The sequence below is a fragment of the Bos indicus x Bos taurus genome, chromosome 1 (genome assembly GCF_003369695.1).
Source record: "Bos indicus x Bos taurus breed Angus x Brahman F1 hybrid chromosome 1, Bos_hybrid_MaternalHap_v2.0, whole genome shotgun sequence".
NCBI classification, from domain to species: domain Eukaryota; kingdom Metazoa; phylum Chordata; class Mammalia; order Artiodactyla; family Bovidae; genus Bos; species Bos indicus x Bos taurus.
The window spans coordinates 20,088,958-20,107,552 of record NC_040076.1 but is presented as its reverse complement, the minus strand read 5'-3'; the positions used below and the strand labels follow the sequence as shown (position 1 = coordinate 20,107,552).

Sequence of the window (18,595 nt, the reverse complement as noted above, 5' to 3'; positions counted from 1 at the left end):
CTCTTCGCCACCCTAAGGACTGTAGCCTGCCATGCTCCTCTGCCCATGGGATTCTCCAGGCAAGAATACTGGAGTGAGTTGCTATGCCCTCCTCCAGGGGATCTTCCTGATACAGGGATCAAACCTGTGTCTCTTATGTCTACCTGCATTGGCAGGCGGGCTCTTTACCACTAGTGCCACCTGGGAAGCCTGTGCCTACTCAGTATCCTTCTTTCTTTCTCAACAGCCATTCCAATTTTAGAAAATTGTTCTCAGTTAAAAACCTTGCTTGGCAGCCTCAGATGTAGCTCATAGTCATTTGATCAATTGTGGCCAGTGATACAATTAGTGGTAGCCTCTTACTGGGGCTTCCAGGAAAGCTTTACAAGAGAGGTAAACTCACTGGATGGTCATTTAGTCCCGTTGCCTTCCTCTCAGATGAATTAATGGAGAAGCAATCCTCTTTCAATCATGAGGACTGAATCCACATTTTAGGACTGGTCTCAATACCAATATAGAAGAAATCTGGATCCTTGATGACACTGAGCCACAGCACTCATCCTGATCTTTGTATCCATGGCTTATCATGTTAGACTAGACTAGTAAATCACTTACTTATTTTACTCAGTGTTGGGATTTCTTGAAACCAGACACAGTTCTGGTCTATTTGCCCTTCCAAAGAAAAGGGAAGCTCCAATACTTTTGGCTACCTGATGCAAAAAGCCAACTCATTAGAAAACCCTGATGCTGGGAATGATTGAAGGCAGGAGGGGAAGGGAACGAGAGAGGATGAGATGGTTGGATGGCATCACTGACTCAAAGGACATGAGTTTGTGCAAGCTCCAGGAGATAGTAAAGAGCATGGAAGACTGGCATGCTGCAGTCCATGGGGTTGCAAAGAGTCAGACACGACTGAGTGACTGAATAACAACAAAAAGAAAAGGGAAGCACATGACTTTGAAGTCTGGTGAGACTTTCTATGGCCCCAAGCTCTCTACTGAAACAACTCCATCTCTGCCTGTGGTGCAGGGGAATTGTCCTGAATGACATACACTGAATGAATATTTTTGGGGTTAGTTTTTCCTGAAGACTGTGCTTCAAGAGGGGCTTCCCAGTGACTCAGGGATAAAAAATTTGCCTGCCAGTGCAGGAGATATGCGGGTTTGATCCTGGGTCAAGAAATCCCCTGGAGAAGGAAATGGCAACCCACTCAGGTATTCTTGCCTGGTGAATCCCAGGGACCAGGGAACCTGGCAGGCTACAGTCCATGGGGTCACAAAAGAGTAAGGCACAGCTTAGTGAATAAAACAACATTTAAAGAACACATGAGAGTTTTCGTAGAGGTATTAATAAATATCTAATTTTTGTGTATGTAATAGATAAATTCAATTGCTATATATATATTCTAGTTTGACAAAAATCAAATAAGCAACAATCCCTTACTTATAATGTTGCTTTAATTAAGCTGACTTCTCTCTGGATGTGATATATACTGTAGAAGCACAATCAATGAACATTGGTGATTTGCTTAAATCTTTCTCTCTACATCATTTATATAATTTATTGTGTAATTGGTTCTCAAGTGCTATGCTCCTATAGCTCATCATCTGGAAATCCTTCCCAGATGTGCTCAAAAATTTTAATTACTTTGTATGTTTTATTTTTTATAAGCACACATGCTGGTGACTGGAAGAGAAAACACCCTTCTCTTAGTCCCAGAGGATTACTTGGCCTTGAAAATAATTGATTCATATCTGCCCACTCCACCCCTATTATTCAAGTAGAGATTATTCAAGAAATCTCTGCCCTATAAATTTAGCTGATCCAAAAAAAAAATGAAAGGGAAAATTGCTTTATTTTGAATATTTCTGCAGGATCTGTGTATAACTGTTTTTTTTTTTTCCCCATTAAGAATCATATGATACTAGAATAGGTTCCATTCCTAAGTATCACAACTGCACCACAGTTTTAAAACAAGAATTAATCTTCTCTATGGTGGTATTTATCCACAGAGGTAATATCTCTGGTGAGTGAATTTCATGACCTGAAACCAGGTTTCTGCCTCTTAGTTTGTGGAACAATAAAAGGACTGAAAGAGCAAACTGTGTATTATAAGCATTATTGTTATGTACATTGCTTCTCTTTATGAATTACAGTGCTTGTCCATGGGATTATGGGGCTTCCCTGGTGGCTCAGACCGTAAAGTGTCTGCCTGCAATGGGGGGACCCGGGTTTGATTCCTGGGTTGGGAAGATCCCCTGGAGAAGGAAATGGCAATCCACTCCAGCGCTCTTGCCTGGAAAATCCCATGGACAGAGGAGCCTGATAGGCTACAGTCCATGGGGTCACAAAGAGTTGGACACAACTGAGCGACTGAACTCAAACTTGAAGGAACTGGCATAGCTCAACATCTCTACAGTATACTTTCTAGTGTCTGATTCTTTACTGTGAAGAATGGTACCTAAAATTGAAATTGTATTTGCTAGACTGCTTTGTTTCCTTGGTGGCTCAGATGGTGCCACATCGACTACAATGTGGGAGACCCGAATTCAATCCCTGGGTTGGGAAGATCCCCTGGAGAAGGAAATGGCAACCTACTCGAGTACTCTTGCCTAGAGAATCCCATGGACGTAGGAGCCTGGTGGGCTACAGTCCATGGGGTCGCAAAGAGTTGGACACAACTGAAAGACTTCACTTTCACTTTCTTTCAGACTGCTTTGCAGCTTGGTTTCTGAGTGAGATGACGTTTGACCAACCAGATGACCTCACAGAACGCTTAGAAGGTGACAAGGGAGGCAAGAATCACATGGCTGGTTGGGTATATTTAATGACCTTTATTGGGATAAACATTATATAGAATATAAATGACCTTTATTGGGACACACTTTATATAAAATATACGTTTTAAGTGTACAGTTTGATGAGTTCTGACAAATTTATAGACCCATGTAACCAGTATCAATATGAAGGTTTATCATAATTCCCTCACCCCAGAAAAGTTTCTTCCACTTTCTTCCAGTTAATCTTCCACCCCTGATTCTGGCAACAACTGATCTGCTTTTTGTTGCCATGGATTGTAGTTATCTTTCCTAAAGACTCAAATAAGTGGAATCATATATGTATCCTCTTTAAATCTGGCTTATTTCATTCAGCAAACTTTCTGAAACTTATCCATACTCTAGACATGGTAAGCAGGATTCTAAACTAGCCCTTAAGATTCCTGCCTCCTGGTGCGAACAGCTTCTCTTAGTTATTCAGTCAAACTCTAGTCTGGATGCTGTTGTGAAGGTATTTTTCAGATGCAATTAAAACCTCTAATAAGTTTAAGTAGAGAGATTTTCCGTGGTGAGCCTGAGCTAAGCAGATGAGCCTTTAGAAAAACTTAGAGATACTTGAAGTCCGAGAGAAGCTCTGTTGTTGCCTGTCAAAGAGAGAACTTCTGTGTTGTAGAGCAGTCATGGCAGAGAACACCAGTCTCTAGGAGCTAGGCACAATCCTGTATTGACAGCCATCAAGAAAGCTGGAGAAGGGAATGGCAAACCACTTCAGCATTTTTGCCTTCATAACCCCATGAACACTATGATAAGGCAAAAACGTATGACACTGAAACATGAACCACCACCTACCCCCCGCCCCAGGTCAGTAGGTGTCCAATACACTTCTGAAAAAGAACACAGAAATAACTATGGAAAGAATGAAGTGGCTGAGATAAAGTGGAAACAGTACCCAGGTGTGGATGTGTCTGGTGGTGAATGTAAAATCTGATGCTCTAAAGAAAACTGCAACCTCAGTCTTATAACCATAAAGAACTGAATTCTGTCAATAACCACAGTAAACTGGGGACAGCCCCTGAGCCTCAGGAGATCACAGCTGTGGCCAACACCTTGAGTTAGCCAGATCAGGATGGGATCTGAGCAGAGATCCCAGCTTTGCCACGCCCAGACTTCTGTAGGACAGAAGTGAATTAATACATGGGCGTTGCTTGAAGCTGCGGGGTTTGTGGTAATTCATTATGTGCCAACAGAAAACCACTACATGATAAACATGGGAATAGCCCAACCCCTATACATCAGAATTGAGTACAAAATTATAGCCTTTATCTCATATAAGTGAAAATCCCCTTATTCTGGATTTTGAATGAATTTATCTCTTCTACCCTTTTTTCTCATTTCCGCCTTTTCCTTCTTCAATGCTTCTTCAAGGTCATCTCTTCAAGAGATATGTATATGTATATTTGAGAAATTTGTATGCAGGTCAGGAAGCAACAGTTAGAACTGGACATGGAACAACAGACTGGTTCCAAACAGGAAAGGGAGTATGTCAAGGCTGTATACTGTCACCCTGTTTATTTAACTTATATGCAGAGTACATCATGAGAAATGCTGGGCTGGAAGAAACACAAGTTGGAATCAAGATTGCCGGGAGAAATATCAGTAACCTCAGATATGCAGATGACACCACCCTTATTGCAGAAAGTGAAGAGGAACTAAAAAGCCTCTTGATAAAGGTGAAAGAGGAGAGTGAAAAAGTTGGCTTAAAACTCAACATTCAGAAAACAAAGATCATGGCATCCGGTCCCATCACTTCATGGCAAATAGATGGGGAAACAGTGGAAACAGTGGCAGACTTTATTTTTCTGGGCTCCAAAATCACTGCAGATGGTGACTGCAGCCATGAAATTAAAAGACGCTTACTCCTTGGAAGGAAAGTTACGACCAACCTAGATAGCATATTCAAAAGCAGAGACATTACTTTGCCAACAAAGGTTCGTCTAGTCAAGGCTATTGTTTTTCCAGTGGTCATGTATGGATGTGAGAGTTGGACTGTGAAGAAGGCTGAGCGCCGAAGAATTGATGCTTTTGAACTGTGGTGTTGGAGAAGACTCTTGAGAGTCCCTTGAACTTCAAGGAGATCCAACCCTAAAGGAGATCAACCCTGGGATTTCTTTGAAGGGAATGATGCTAAAGCTGAAATTCCAGTAATTTGGTCACCTCATGAGAAGAGCCGACTCATTGGAAAAGACCCTGATGCTGGGAGGGATTGGGGGCAAGAGGAGAAGGGGACGAGAGAGGATGAGATGGCTGGATGGCATCATTGACTTGATGGACATGAGTGTGAGTGAACTCTGGGAGTTGGTGATGGACAGGGAGGCCTGGAGTGCTGCGATTCATGGGGTCTCGAAGAGTCGGACACGACTGAATGACTGATCTGATCTGATCTGATCTGATGTATATGTATATGTCATTGAATTGTTTCTTCTTATCAGTGAGTGTATGAGTTATTATTGTGAGCTGTGTGCTGTGATGAGTCACTTGTGTCCGACTCTTTATGACCCTATGGATTGTAACTGGCCAGTCTCCTCTGTCCATAGGATTCTCCAGGCAAGAATACTAGAGTGGGTTGCCCTTCCCTCATCCAGGAGATCTTACAGACCCAGGGATCAAACCCAGGTCTTCTGCATTATAAGCAGATTCTTCATCACTGTGCCACCTGGGAAGCCACAAGTTACTATTACTGCATAATAAACCATCAACAATTTAGAGTCTGAAAACAACACATGTTTATTATTTCAGAGTTTCTTTGGGTCAGCAATCTGGGCGTGGTTTATGTGAATAATCCTCTGATTCATGGTTGCTTACAAGCCTGCAGAGTGTCAGCCGGCCCTGGAGTCACATCTGAAAGTTAGCATGGGAACAGCCCAACCCCTACACATCAGAATTGAGTACAAAATTGTAGCCTTTATCTCATATACCCTTTTTTCTCATTTCCACCTTTTCCTTCTTCAATGCTTTTCCAAGGTCATCTCTTCAAGACTTCAATGTTGCTCTAACATAATTTTTCCTCTAGTCTTTTGCACATTCAAAACCCCTTCCCAGTATTTGCATTTCTTTAGTACCTCCGCCAATCTCACATTGTCTCCTCTCTCCTCTCAATCAGTTTATTAAGCTTATCCTAGTGACTCTACTGTCATTTAGATGCGAATGTTTGAAAGTAAGCAGTATGCAGAAGCAGTGCCACCCAATAGACGTTTTTTTCACTTCAACCCCAAACATTTAGATGTTGACTGTACTTGAATATTCCTTTGATTACTAGGTAGGATTTCTATGTTATATTATAGATCCAACCTTACTGTAGCAAAATGCAAAGCAGGTTTAAGTTTATATTTAACAGATCTGTTCAAAATGTGAATGAAAACTGGTCTGAGTAAGTGGGAACCACATTGCACTCACTGATTATGCTCTGGTCCGCTCTGGTTTCAGTATTTTCTTTATGCATGCTAAGGTGGAGCAGGGATTGTTGATAAAGTTGTGCAGCAGTTTAAACATACTGTTTTGTCCTGGAAATACTCTCTAAGCTCCAGCACTGGACTGTTTCTTTCATCGGGGTATTAATTCACAGTACTGGACTATTGCTGTCATCAGTGTATTATTTCACACAAAAAATACAAATACATGTGCAAATAAGCTTTACTTGCAAAGGTGCCTTTGATACTGTATTGAATCTGAATATTTCCAATTTAGTCTTTTCTAGATATGAACAAAAATGAGGATTAAAAGCTCGTCACATACCTTTACAGTAGCTGTTTCTAATATAACTGAAAACATTGAGGCATAATCTATGAAACAAGCAATAGTAGATAGGTTGTATATCCCATTTCCCTTCCAGAGTCTTTTACTAAACACATCAGGGACCACAAATAATAAAGCATCATATACATGCATTGTTTCTCAGCTTTTATACATTTTAAAGGAACACATTAAAAGTCCCATATTGCAGAATTGATCCTTGGAAGGAAAGCTATGACAAACTAATTTAGCATATTAAAGGGTAGAGACATCACTTTGCTGACAAGGGTCTATATAGTCAAAGCTATGGTTTTCCCAGTAGTCATGTATGGATGTGAGAGTTGGACTGTGAAGAAGGCTGAGAAAGGTTGAAGGAAAAAGGAGAAGATGGTAACAGAGGATAAGATGGTTAGATAACATCACCATGAGTTTGAACAAACTCTGAGAGATAGTGAAGGACAGGGAAGCCTGGGATGCTGCTGCCCATGGGGTCTCAAAGAGTCAGACATGACTTAGTGACTGAACAACAAAATTGTAGAACACCGCGTAAGCCTCAGGCGAAATATATAACAGCACTAACTGGTTGTGATAAGAAAACCATCCCAGAATCATGATTATTAGCAAAAACAAACAAAATGAAAATTATGCAGACTAATGACACAAACTTTATCAGAAGTGTCTGCTCTCCTTTTAAACAGCAAAAAGAAAACAATGCAGAAAACTTTAAACATAACCACTGATTCTGGAACAGGCAGAAGAATGTTTCAGGTACTCATTCCTACACCAAGGTCATCTGCTTTTCTCCAACACTCAATCCTAATTAAAGGCAAATGAATACACCCAGTGACAGTAAACTGGTGCCTAGCTGGCCTCAGTCTCCCAAGGGCCAGAGGAAGAACACCTACAACAGCAGGTAAAATGCATTAGATTTGCTGAGCCTATGGAAAGACAGAATATGCAAAAGTGTAAAAATTTGTCTTTGAATGTGAAGTGGCAAGCTGCCTATTCCCATAACGATGAGGATTGTGTCTAAATTAATCCTGCCCCTGGCATGAACTGTAGAGAATCAGATACTTTTACAAGTGTGACTGTTACTGATACAGCTAGACTGATGCAACATACAGGACAAAGGATTTAGGTTGAACAGTTTAAATAATTTGCACATTTTAGGATTTAAAATAGGAGTTGGCAATTTGTTTCTATAAGAGGAGAGATGGTAAATATTTTAGACTTTATGAGCCATACGTCGCCACAACTACAGAAATCTGCTGTTGCCGTAGAACAGCAGCAACTGATCATAAGTAGAATAATGGGTGTGGCTGCACAGCCGCATTAACTATTCACAGCTCCTGCCCCAATTACTAAATAAACATCAGTTTACCTGAGCTAAGCCAAGCATGGCTCTTGGGGAGTGAGAATGAAAGTGGTAGATGATGAGGATTATTGTCAAAGGGACAGGCTAAAATCTAGCTTTTGTTAGTAAACATCTCTCCAGGAGAAAAGCTTGCTGGCAATGCAAAGGAAGCATCAATACAAATTCCATAGGACTCCTTCCAACCAGACTACTGCACTCAGCCTCCACTCCATCCATAGTGATTTTACAACTTTCATGGCACGGAAAAATACAGGGAGTGTTCACCTAGCAAAGGGAATGAGTTAGGTATCCTTCCTCCACATTGGGAATGGAATACATTGCTTCTCACAGCACTGTTGAAATATTTCAGCAAATTAAATAAAGTTGGATTCTGATCCATACACTAGATCAGTGGCTCTCAACTGGAGGTGATGTGGCAATGTATGCAGATAATTTGGGTTGTCATGACTGGAGAATGGTCACTACTGGCATCTTGTAGCTTGAGGCCGGGGATGCTGCTGGACATCCAACATGCACATGTAGTCAGCCCCCCACAACAAAGGGTTCAGCATGTCAGTTATGCAGTCGTATCCAACTCTTTATGATCCCATGGCCTGTAGCCTGCCAGGCTCCTCTGTCCATGGAATTCTCCAAGCAAGAATACTGGAGTGGGTAGCCATTCCCTTCTCCAGGGGATCTTCCCAACCAAGAGATCAAATCCGGGTCTCCTGCATTGTAGGCAGATTCTTTACCATATGAGTCACCAGGGAAGCCAAGAAAGGATTGTTCTGTTGTTGTTCTTTAGTCACTCAGTTGTGTCAGATTCTTCATGACTCCATGGACTATAGCCACCAGGCTCCTGTGTCCATGGGATTCTCCAGGCAGAAACATTGAAGGGGGCTGCTGTTTCCTGCTCCCGTGGGTCTTCTGACCCAGGGATCGTACCCCCAGCTGTTGCATTTCCTGCATTAGCAGGCAGAGTCTTTACCAACTGTGCCACCTGGAAAACCCCAACAAAGGATTATCCAGCCCCAAATGTTACCAAATCCAAACTTGCACCACATGCAACATGACAGGCCAATAAGTTGAGAGATGAGTTGTTAGGACAAGGAATACAGGTTATTTGGAAAGCCAGCAGACTGAGAAGATAGTGGACTAGTGTCCCACTGAACCGTCTTCCCCAAGTGAGCAGTCAGGCTTCTTTTATACTAAAAGGGGAGGATAAACTGTTGGTTGCTTCAAACTTCTTGGTGCCAGAATCCTTTTTTCTTACAGCTGCCCAAGCAGGTTTGGTCAGGATGTTCCTATAAACCTCCAACAAGGTGGATATTACTCTGTTTGAAATTTTTATCTCTGTATGAATGGAAATACCTCTAGAGATCAGAGCCTTGCAGATAGACTGTCCTGTATAATTCAGTCTATAAGCAACATTTGTAACTTGTAGCAAGAGCAATAAAATGGAAAGGTTAAAGTGAAAGAAACAGATCCAATATGAAGTCCTGCTTCCCTGGTGGCTCAGTCAGTAAAGAATTTACCTGCAATGCAAGAGACTTGAGTTTGATCCCTGGGCCGGGAAGAGCCTCTGGAGGAGGGCATGGCAACCCACTCCAGTATTCTTCCCTGGAGAATCCCACAGACAGAGGAGCCTGGCAGACTACAGTCCTACAGTCCACAGGGTCACAAAGAGTTAGACATGACTGAGTGACTAACACACACATTACTAAAATATCAATAGTACCAAGGCGGAGAGACTTTGTGCCGTTACTTTAATGAATTCCTCCTTTAGTAAATGTAATTATAAAAAACACAGAATACATTTTCTGGAGAAATGTTGGAGCTGTCACCACAAAAAGTTGTAAGAGCAAAAGACTTCCAAATAATTTACTGACAGAACCCTCCTGAAAATATTTGGCTCTTTCATATTAATGCAAGAAATAAAAGAACATCTCTTAATTTTAGATTTGAATGCAATATCTTTCAGAACATAATTTGAAACAATTTTGCTTTGAATTTGGGGTGTTTTGTAGTTTAATTTTCTAACCCTGGCATTGGTTATAAATTTAGGTATATTTAGGTTTTGTGGTATGTATGTGACATAGTCTGGAATTGCATCAAACTCAAACGATAATTTACCTGGTTGATATTGAGGATTGGAACTTTAGAAGAGAGAGGGTTTAAAGGACATGATAAAGTAGGAGCAATACTCTTGTAGAGTTGTAAAAGGATTAGTGGGGTCTTAGAACTGCCTAGAAACTGTATGCTTTTCTGTCGGGAAAGCAGGAGCTAAGATATGGTTGAGGCTGGGCTGACAGAATCAGGTCAAAATGTTCTGTTTCATTTTGATCTGTCTTAATATGGAGTTCCTCGGATGGAGCTAAACCTATATAACTCTCAGTCTGAGGAAAAGAAAAACATTCCAGCAGACTCATGGAGTTTCTCAATAACTAAACTTAGTATATTAATCAAGCTTGGCTCAAAATGACCAGAAGCTGTTGAAATTTACTAAAATATGCAAATTACTCAATAACCATTGACTTAGGAAGTAGGAACTAATCAATAAATTATCCCTTGAACAAAAATGAAATTGAACAAGCTGGTTATTTGCAGCATTTAAAAGAAAATTCTTGCTATTAGGTAATCTTTTTTTTTTTTTTTAAGTTTACTTTATCCCAAACTCCTAAACATCTAACCCCCTCCCCACTCCAACCACATTTCCCACTGGTAACCATAAGTTTCTTCTCTGTGAGTCTGTTTCTGTTTTATAAATCACTTCATTTGTATCTTTTTGCCTTTTTATATTGTTCGTGTGGTTCTCATGGTAAGAATACTGAAGTGGGTTTCCATTCCCTCCTTCAGTATCATAAGGAAGGCAGAGACTATGGTGCCGGTCCCATCACTTCATGGGGAAACAGTGGCTGACTTTTTCTGGGCTCCAAAATCACTGCAGATGGTGATTGCAGCCATGAAATTAAAAGATGCTTATTACTTAGAAGGAAAGTTATGACCAACCTAGATAGCATATTCAAAAGCAGAGACATTACTTTGCCAACAAAGGTCCATCTAGTCAAGGCTATGGTTTTTCCAGTGGTCATGTATGGATGTGAGAGTTGGACCAAAAAGAAAGCTGAGCACCAAAGAATTGATGCTTTTCAACTGTGGTGTTGGAGAAGACTCTTGAGAGTCCCTTGGACTGCAAGGAGATCCAACCAGTCCATCCTAAAGGAGATCAGTCCTGGATGTTCATTGGAAGGACTGATGCTGAAGCTGAAGCTCCAATACTTTGGCCACCTAATGGGAAGAGCTGACTCATTGGAAAGGACCCTGATGCTGGGAAGGATTGAGGGCAGGAGGAGAAGGGGACGACAGAGGATGAGATGGCTGGATGGCATCATAGGCTCAATGGACATAGGTTTGGGTGAACTCCGGGAGTTGGTGATGGACAGGGAGGCCTGGTGTGCTGCAGTTCATGGGGTCACAAAGAGTCGGACATGACTGAGCAACTGAACTGAACTGAACTATGGTGCTGGAAAAGACTCTTGAGAGTTCTTTGAACAGTAAGAAGATCATAGCTGTCAGTCCTAAAGGAAATCAACACTGAATACTCATTGGAAGGACTGATGCTGAAGCTGAAGCTCCAATACTTTGGCCATCTGATCTTAATAGATGATGTGAACACCTGACAGGAACATTGGAAAAGACCCAGATTGAAGGCAAAAGAATAAGGCGACAGAGGATGAGATGGTTGGAAGACATCACCTATTCAATGGACACTGACTTGGGCAAACTCTGGGAAACAGTGAGGGACAGGGAAGCTTGGCGTGCTGTAGTCCATGGGATTGCAAAGAGTCAGACACAACTTAGCAACTGAATAACTCATTTGTATTATGTTTCTTTAGAGCCCACATATTGATAATATTTTATGATATTTGTCCTTCTCTGTTTGACTTATTTCACTTAGTACAATAATGTCCAGGTCTGGAAATGACATGTTACCACTGCTGTACTAAATATAAAATGTCTTTCCATGAAAAAAAGAAAAAAAAGTTTACCCTAGAATCGCTTTATATTAAAAAAAAAAAAATGGAAACAGTACAGAGAGTTCCAGTATATCTCATATCTGTTTTCCCCTATTATTAATTAATTACATTAGTACATTACATTAGTTAACAGTAGTTCTCTTTGGAAGGTGATTGGAAGGGCACAAAATTCTGGGAGGTCTGTGATGTTCTATTTCTTGGCTTGAACTATTGTTCCTTGAGTTTTTTCATTTTGTGATAAATGAGTTCGCTGTACACATCAACATTTTTTCAGTTTTGATATTTATTTTTTAAAGTTAAGAAAGCAATTTTTCTTCAAAAGAACTTTGTGCACATGAAATGTAATTCAGGGTCTGAATATCTTAAATATTCTGCCTATCCTGCATATTCTTAGTAAGAACCTCTTGCCATAATTCCACCGGGAGTATTTTTTCCCTTCCTCTGTAAACTCCTTGAAATAGCACCATTAAAGATCTTTCTTTCTTCACCCATCTCAATGTGTTGCTATTTTTGTCTATAGACTATAAAAGTTATGTTTCTAGTCATAGTTTCCTGTTAACCTATATATAACCTGTATATTAAAATGTCTTTGTGTTGAGCTCATTCATTTGAAAGGATTAATTTCACTTCACAGAATTAAAAATGGCCAAGGTTTGTTTAACTACATAACATGAGGCCATTAGGGCTTCTCTGGTGGCTCAGATGGTAAAGAATCTGCCTGCAGTGTGGGGGTTGATCCCCAAGTGAGGAAAAACCCCTGGAGAAGGGAATGGCAGCCCATTAGAGCATTCTTGTCTGGAGAACTCCATAGGCAGAGGAGCCTGGAGGGCTACAGTCCATGGGGTCACAAAGAGTCTCACTGAGCTACTAATGCACATGTGAGACCATTAAAGGCACATGTTACACATGCCGAAAAAATGGCTGCTGCTGTTCCTTCTGTTCATGGTGATGGGGAGAAGAGGAGCACAGGTTAAGTGCAAGGAGGTAGAAAGTCTTCCAAGGGCATGCCTGAGGAATGCCTCTGGATGGCAGAAGCCACTGATCTTTCATTTTATTGCATCAAGAGTACAAGCCAAATGTTTGTTCAAATGCTAGAGAGCACGAAAAAGAGATTACTTAGAAATGGAAGAGAAAGGGTAGATATAAAGTGATTTGTAGGGAAAGAAATGATGACAGAGAGATCTGTTTTTAAAATGTCTCGTGGAATTTTACTACAAAAACCCCCATCACCTCTTCAAACAAAATATTCAGTAAAATATCCATTTTTATTATTGGCATTTTTTGATTGGATACATTTTTCACCAGCATAATGATCTCTGTTTCAAAGTCAAGAAGCTGGCAATAAAATGTGCTTGTGAGCAGTACCCAGGATCTTGGATACAACTACAAAGAAAGCAGTACAGAAATATTCCTTAAAATGCATCAAAATAAGAGGGCTAGATTTTAAATCCTAAATCAATTGCTTAGAAACTCTAGAACTCACTGGCTAGCCAACAGTAAATTATCTAGCTTTCAAAAGAAGGAAATAAAAGTTTTTTGCTCCTTCTTAGTTCATAGCCCTATTTACAGTGTTCTTTATTCTATGAAATTTCCAAATTCTGTTTTAAAAATATTTTTATTTTCAAACTCATCATGCTCAAAAATTACTTAAAACTAAACATAAAACCTTAATGGGACCTTTTCTAGAATCATGGATTTAGATTACCTATCAAAAGATCCAGGATGGTTCCCTTGCCTTTTCCTGCATCTCATATTTCTCAACAATTCTGGGCAAACATTACAAATTCAGATTATTTTTTCCAATTAAATTTCTAATTAAGCTCTCTTTTGTCTGATACAGATTTATCATTGTGCAAATTTAAAGTAAGACTCTGTGCGACCCCATAGACGGCAGCCCACCAGGCTCCCCCGTCCCTGGGATTCTCCAGGCAAGAACACTGGAGTGGGTTGCCATTTCCTTCTCCAATAAAGTAAGACAAACTCCCTTAAATATTAAAATGCATATTAATAAATTGTTGTCATATTTTGTTAGAGGGTTGTTTTTTGGCTTACTGTGACCAGGGATTCTTTGGGGAATCAAAACTTCTTTAGCCTCAGTTGAGAGCTTTTTATGGTAAATCAAAGCTTACTGACCTTCTTTGAGCCTTCCTTTTTAGGAATGTGAATGATTTGGCAGTTTAAAAGTAAGGGTTCTCCATAGTGGCTGTACTAGTTTGCATTCCCACCAACAGTGTAAGAGGGTTCCCTTTTCTCCACACCCTCTCCAGCGTTTATTGCTTGTGGACTTTTGGATCGCAGCCATTCTGACTGGCGTGAAATGGTACCTCATAGTGGTTTTGATTTGCATTTCTCTGATAATGAGTGATGTTGAGCATCTTTTCATGTGTTTGTTAGCCATCTGTATGTCTTCTTTGGAGAAATGTCTATTTAGTTCTTTGGCCCCAAGAGACACCGATGTATAGATCAGTCTTATGGACTCTGTGGGAGAGGGAGAGGGTGGGGAGATTTGGGAGAATAGCATTGAAACATGTATAATATCATGTATGAAACGAGTCACCAGTCCAGGTTCGATGCACGGTACTGGATGCTTGGGGCTGGTGCAATGGGACGACCCAGAGGGAGGGTAGGGGAGGGAGGAGGGAGGAGCGTTCAGGATGGGGAACGCGGGTATACCTGTGGCAGATTCATTTCGATATTTGGCAAAACTAAAACAATATTGTAAAGTTTAAAAATAAAATAAAATTAAAAAAAATAAAAAATAAAAGTAAGGGTTATATCTATACACTTTTTAGTGATTATTATAACGTTTTCTGAGGTCTAAGATGACAGATAAATGTATTACTACCTGGAAGCATTTTAATTTGTTCTTGTTTTCTTATTTTCAGAAGCAAATGTCTCGCTGGAGACCTCACAATATGTTAAATAATATGTATCCATATTATCTTACTTAAGAATTTAATTAATTTATGAGTCAACCTTGCCATAATATTTACTTGCTTCTCTCATTTTAGTAGCAGGTCTAGAAAAAAGAGAAATCCACACATTACAGGAAATAAGAAACAGAGTTTGCTTTAGAATGCATCAGGTTTTGCCTCAGTTCTTTAAATAAGCTTTTAAAAATACAATAGTGAAAAATCAATAGTCATTATTTTAACCTATAATTGAAAAAAAAATGCCACATGATTGTTCTAATTTTAAAATGTTTACTTGGTCCTTTCTGGCTATCCTAAATTTATCCACAATTAAAGAGCCAGTCTGACCCATCTCCCCACTCCTGGGTAGCTGGCCACACTCATACAGTGTATTCAGTACAGCAATCTTCCTGGTCTATGTCTTTTTTATTTAACTAGAGGGCAACAACAATTTGTTTCTTATATCTGCTGTATCGTCTACAATGTCTTGAATATTTTTTCCTCAGCAATGTACACAATAAAATGAATACTTTTTCACCTGTTCTGTGACACATATCTTCCTCTCTGATGACACCAAGATGATGTGATGCCATGTCTAAATGAATCCCTATGTGTCAAGAAAATCCATAGAGTCTGTGTGTGTGCATGCTTAGTCACTTCAGTCATGTTCAGCTCTTTGCAACTCTATGGACTATAGCCTGCCAGGCTCCTCTTCTATGGGATTCTCTAGGCAAGAATACTGGAGTGGGTTGTCATGCCCTTTTCTCATAAAGTCTAGTACTCTTGTACATATGCTGCTTAAGATAGATCTCTCTTTAATTAATTCAGTCCAAAAAGTGTTTATTGAACACCTACTGTATGCAGGACAAATGTAGATAGAGAACAGAACTCACAGAAGTTTCAGATTTCATAAAGTGTTTCTAGTAGTCATGTATGGATGTCAGAGTTGGACTATATAGAAAGCTGAACACTGAATAATTGATGCTTTTGACCTGTGGTGTTGGGGAAGACTCTTGAGAGTCCCTTGGACTGCAAGGAGATCCAACCAGTCCATTCTGAAGGAGATCAGTCTTGAGTATTCATTGGAAGGACTGATATTGAAGCTGAAACTCCAATACTTTGGCCACCTGATGCTAAGAGCTGACTCATTTGAAAAGATTCTGATACTGGGAAAGATTGATGGCAGAAGGAGAAGGGGATGACAGAGGATGAGATGGTTTGATAGCATCACCGACTCAATGAACATGAGTTTGGGTAAACATGAGTTGGTGATGGACAGGGAAGTCTGGCATGGTGTGGTTCATGGGGTCACAAAGAATTGGACATGACTGAGTGACAGAACTGAACTGAAAGCTTGCATACTAGTGGGAAGCAGATAATAAGTAGGAAAATAAGTGTGTGTATGTGTGTGTGTGTGTGTGTGAATATGAAAGTTCAGGCATAAAATTTTAGTATGTCTGAGAGAAGAGCATTCTGGGAAGCAAGTGCAAAGGTTCTGAGTGAAGGGTGTGAAGGCAGAGCAAGGAAGACATTACAGAGTTAATAGGGAGCCAGGGACGTCAGTCCTTAGAAAGTATTAGATTATAACTAGAAGCCATCGGACAATCTTGAGCAAAGAGGACATGATCTATAATTCTGTGAGATTCTATACTCCACTTTTCTTCTTTTTGTCCCTTGTTGTACATACTAAAATAGTATCAATTTATAATCCATATATGATGACAATCTGTCTATTCATATCATGTTTCATATATGTATAACTGAGAATAACCTTATACAGATGTAGGAATAAGAAAACTTCCTATTATATGGTCACTGCCCAAATTTAGAAACTAATCTCTACATAACTGAAGGCTTTGAGTTTACACAGGTTTACATCAATATTTTTTGTTGTTGTTCATTCAGTCAGTTGTATTCGACTCTCTGCAACCCCCTGGACTGCAGCATGCCAGGCTTCCCTATCCTTCACTCTCTCCCAGAGTCTGCTCAAACTCATGTTCAGTGAGTTAGTGATGCCACCCAACTATCTCATCCTCTGTCACCCCCTCTCCTCCTGCCCTCAATCTTTCCCTACATCAGGGGCTTTTTCAGTTATTTGGCTCATCACATCAGGTAGACAAATTACTGGAGCTTCAGCTTCAGCATCAGTCCTTCCAATTAATATTCAGGGTTGATTTCTTTTAGGATTGGCTGGTTTTATCTCTTTGCAGTACAAGGGACAAGAGTCTTCTCCAACATCAAATTCAAAAGCATCAGTTCTTCAGTGTCCAGCCTTTTTTAAGATCCACCTCTCACATTTGTACATGACTACTGGAAAAATGTGTAAAAATATGCTATTTTTAATTAATGTATGGTTAATTTACAATATTATACTAGTTTCAGATGTATAGAAAACATGCTAATATTTAAACAGAAATATTTCCAGAGACATTTTGAAAGTAAGCAAATGGCTTTTTAAAAATTATTTTTCTGATTATCTACATACTCCTTTTCCATGCATATTTTAAAATTTAAAAACAGAAAGCAATCTTGTTTAAAATATATTTTAATGTATGTGTCCTCAGCATCTAATCAGGGTTTAAGTGAATCATTTTCACAGTTGTGTAATTATTTCAGAAAAACAAAGCAACCAAAAACAAAACAACAAAAAATCCACAAAACCCAAAGAAACATTTTATCATGGAATTAGGGATTATATTTACCTATTGCAATATTTTCTTTGTTTAAAAATTTATATATTATTTCATTATGAGAGAAATTACGAAGTAAAAATAAAGTCTTAAGTTTTCAAGATGTATTATTCCAAGGCTGATTTTTCATTCACAAATATGATCCTCATATAGGTAATAAATGAATTAATAAACTTACACAAGTTGTGTTATAAACGAAAAGAGGCTTTCTGTTTAACATATTTGGAAACATTTCCATCACTTTATTCTGACTATATCTTACTAGTTTGTGGGAAATTTTTACTTGTTTTCATGTGGTTCTCAGGTGGCTGTCAATAGTAAAGCAGGTATGACCTAACCTGAAATAATCATCTATTTCCATAAACATCATGTTTAGTACAAGTGTCACTAAGCAACTCAAACTAAAGTAATTGAAATTCCTTATTTGAATTGCCTTCATTCTTTACAGAGGTGTAGCTTCTTTTCTTTTCTTTTCTTTTCTTTTAGGAGCTTAAATTGTATAATTCTGGAGTAATCTGCATCCATATTTACCGACATGGAAAAATCCACTTGGCAGAAGGAAACAGTGAGAACAAGGGAAACCAGTACAGATGAGAAGATTTACAGACACATATAAAGAAGTCAAAGAACAGAGAAGGAGACAGACAGATGGTGAGAGAGAAACACAGGAGAAAAGAAAGACATTTATTTTCTCAGTTCTAACCTATTCTACTGTCTCCCTCAGCTACATATACAAATAAAACTCTTTGTATTTAAAGAAATTTGAGAAGAATTTCTGTTATCTACAACCAAAAGAAAGCTGAGATCAAAATTAATACTGGAAGTTATGTGGGAAAAAGAAGACCCTAAAAGGGAAAACTGGCTGAAGTTGAGGTGGACTGAGTTACAAGGATGATTCCACCATCCCAGGATGGAAATTGGCAGCCTTTGTTACACCACAAGCAGCAGATTGAAAAGTCACCTGTCAAATCTTTGAGTTTCATGTGCTTACTGAGGCTTACTGGGAAATATCAGAATTCTCAGAGTATATTTAAATCCTTTCCTTCAGCAAGGTCCT

At 39.5% G+C, this 18,595-nt stretch overlaps 1 long non-coding RNA gene across 2 annotated transcripts; it reads left to right on the top strand.

The window, feature by feature from the left end:
* The first annotated feature begins 2,621 nt into the window (after window positions 1-2,621).
* On the top strand, window positions 2,622-18,507 carry LOC113895518. Of its 2 annotated transcripts, none has more exons than XR_003511871.1 (2): window positions 2,622-2,762; window positions 18,025-18,507. It is a non-coding gene; the product is annotated as an uncharacterized LOC113895518 (long non-coding RNA). The 2 variants fall into 2 exon arrangements; XR_003511868.1 differs by lacking the exon at window positions 2,622-2,762 and adding an exon at window positions 13,868-13,906.
* The last annotated feature ends 88 nt before the right edge of the window (window positions 18,508-18,595 follow it).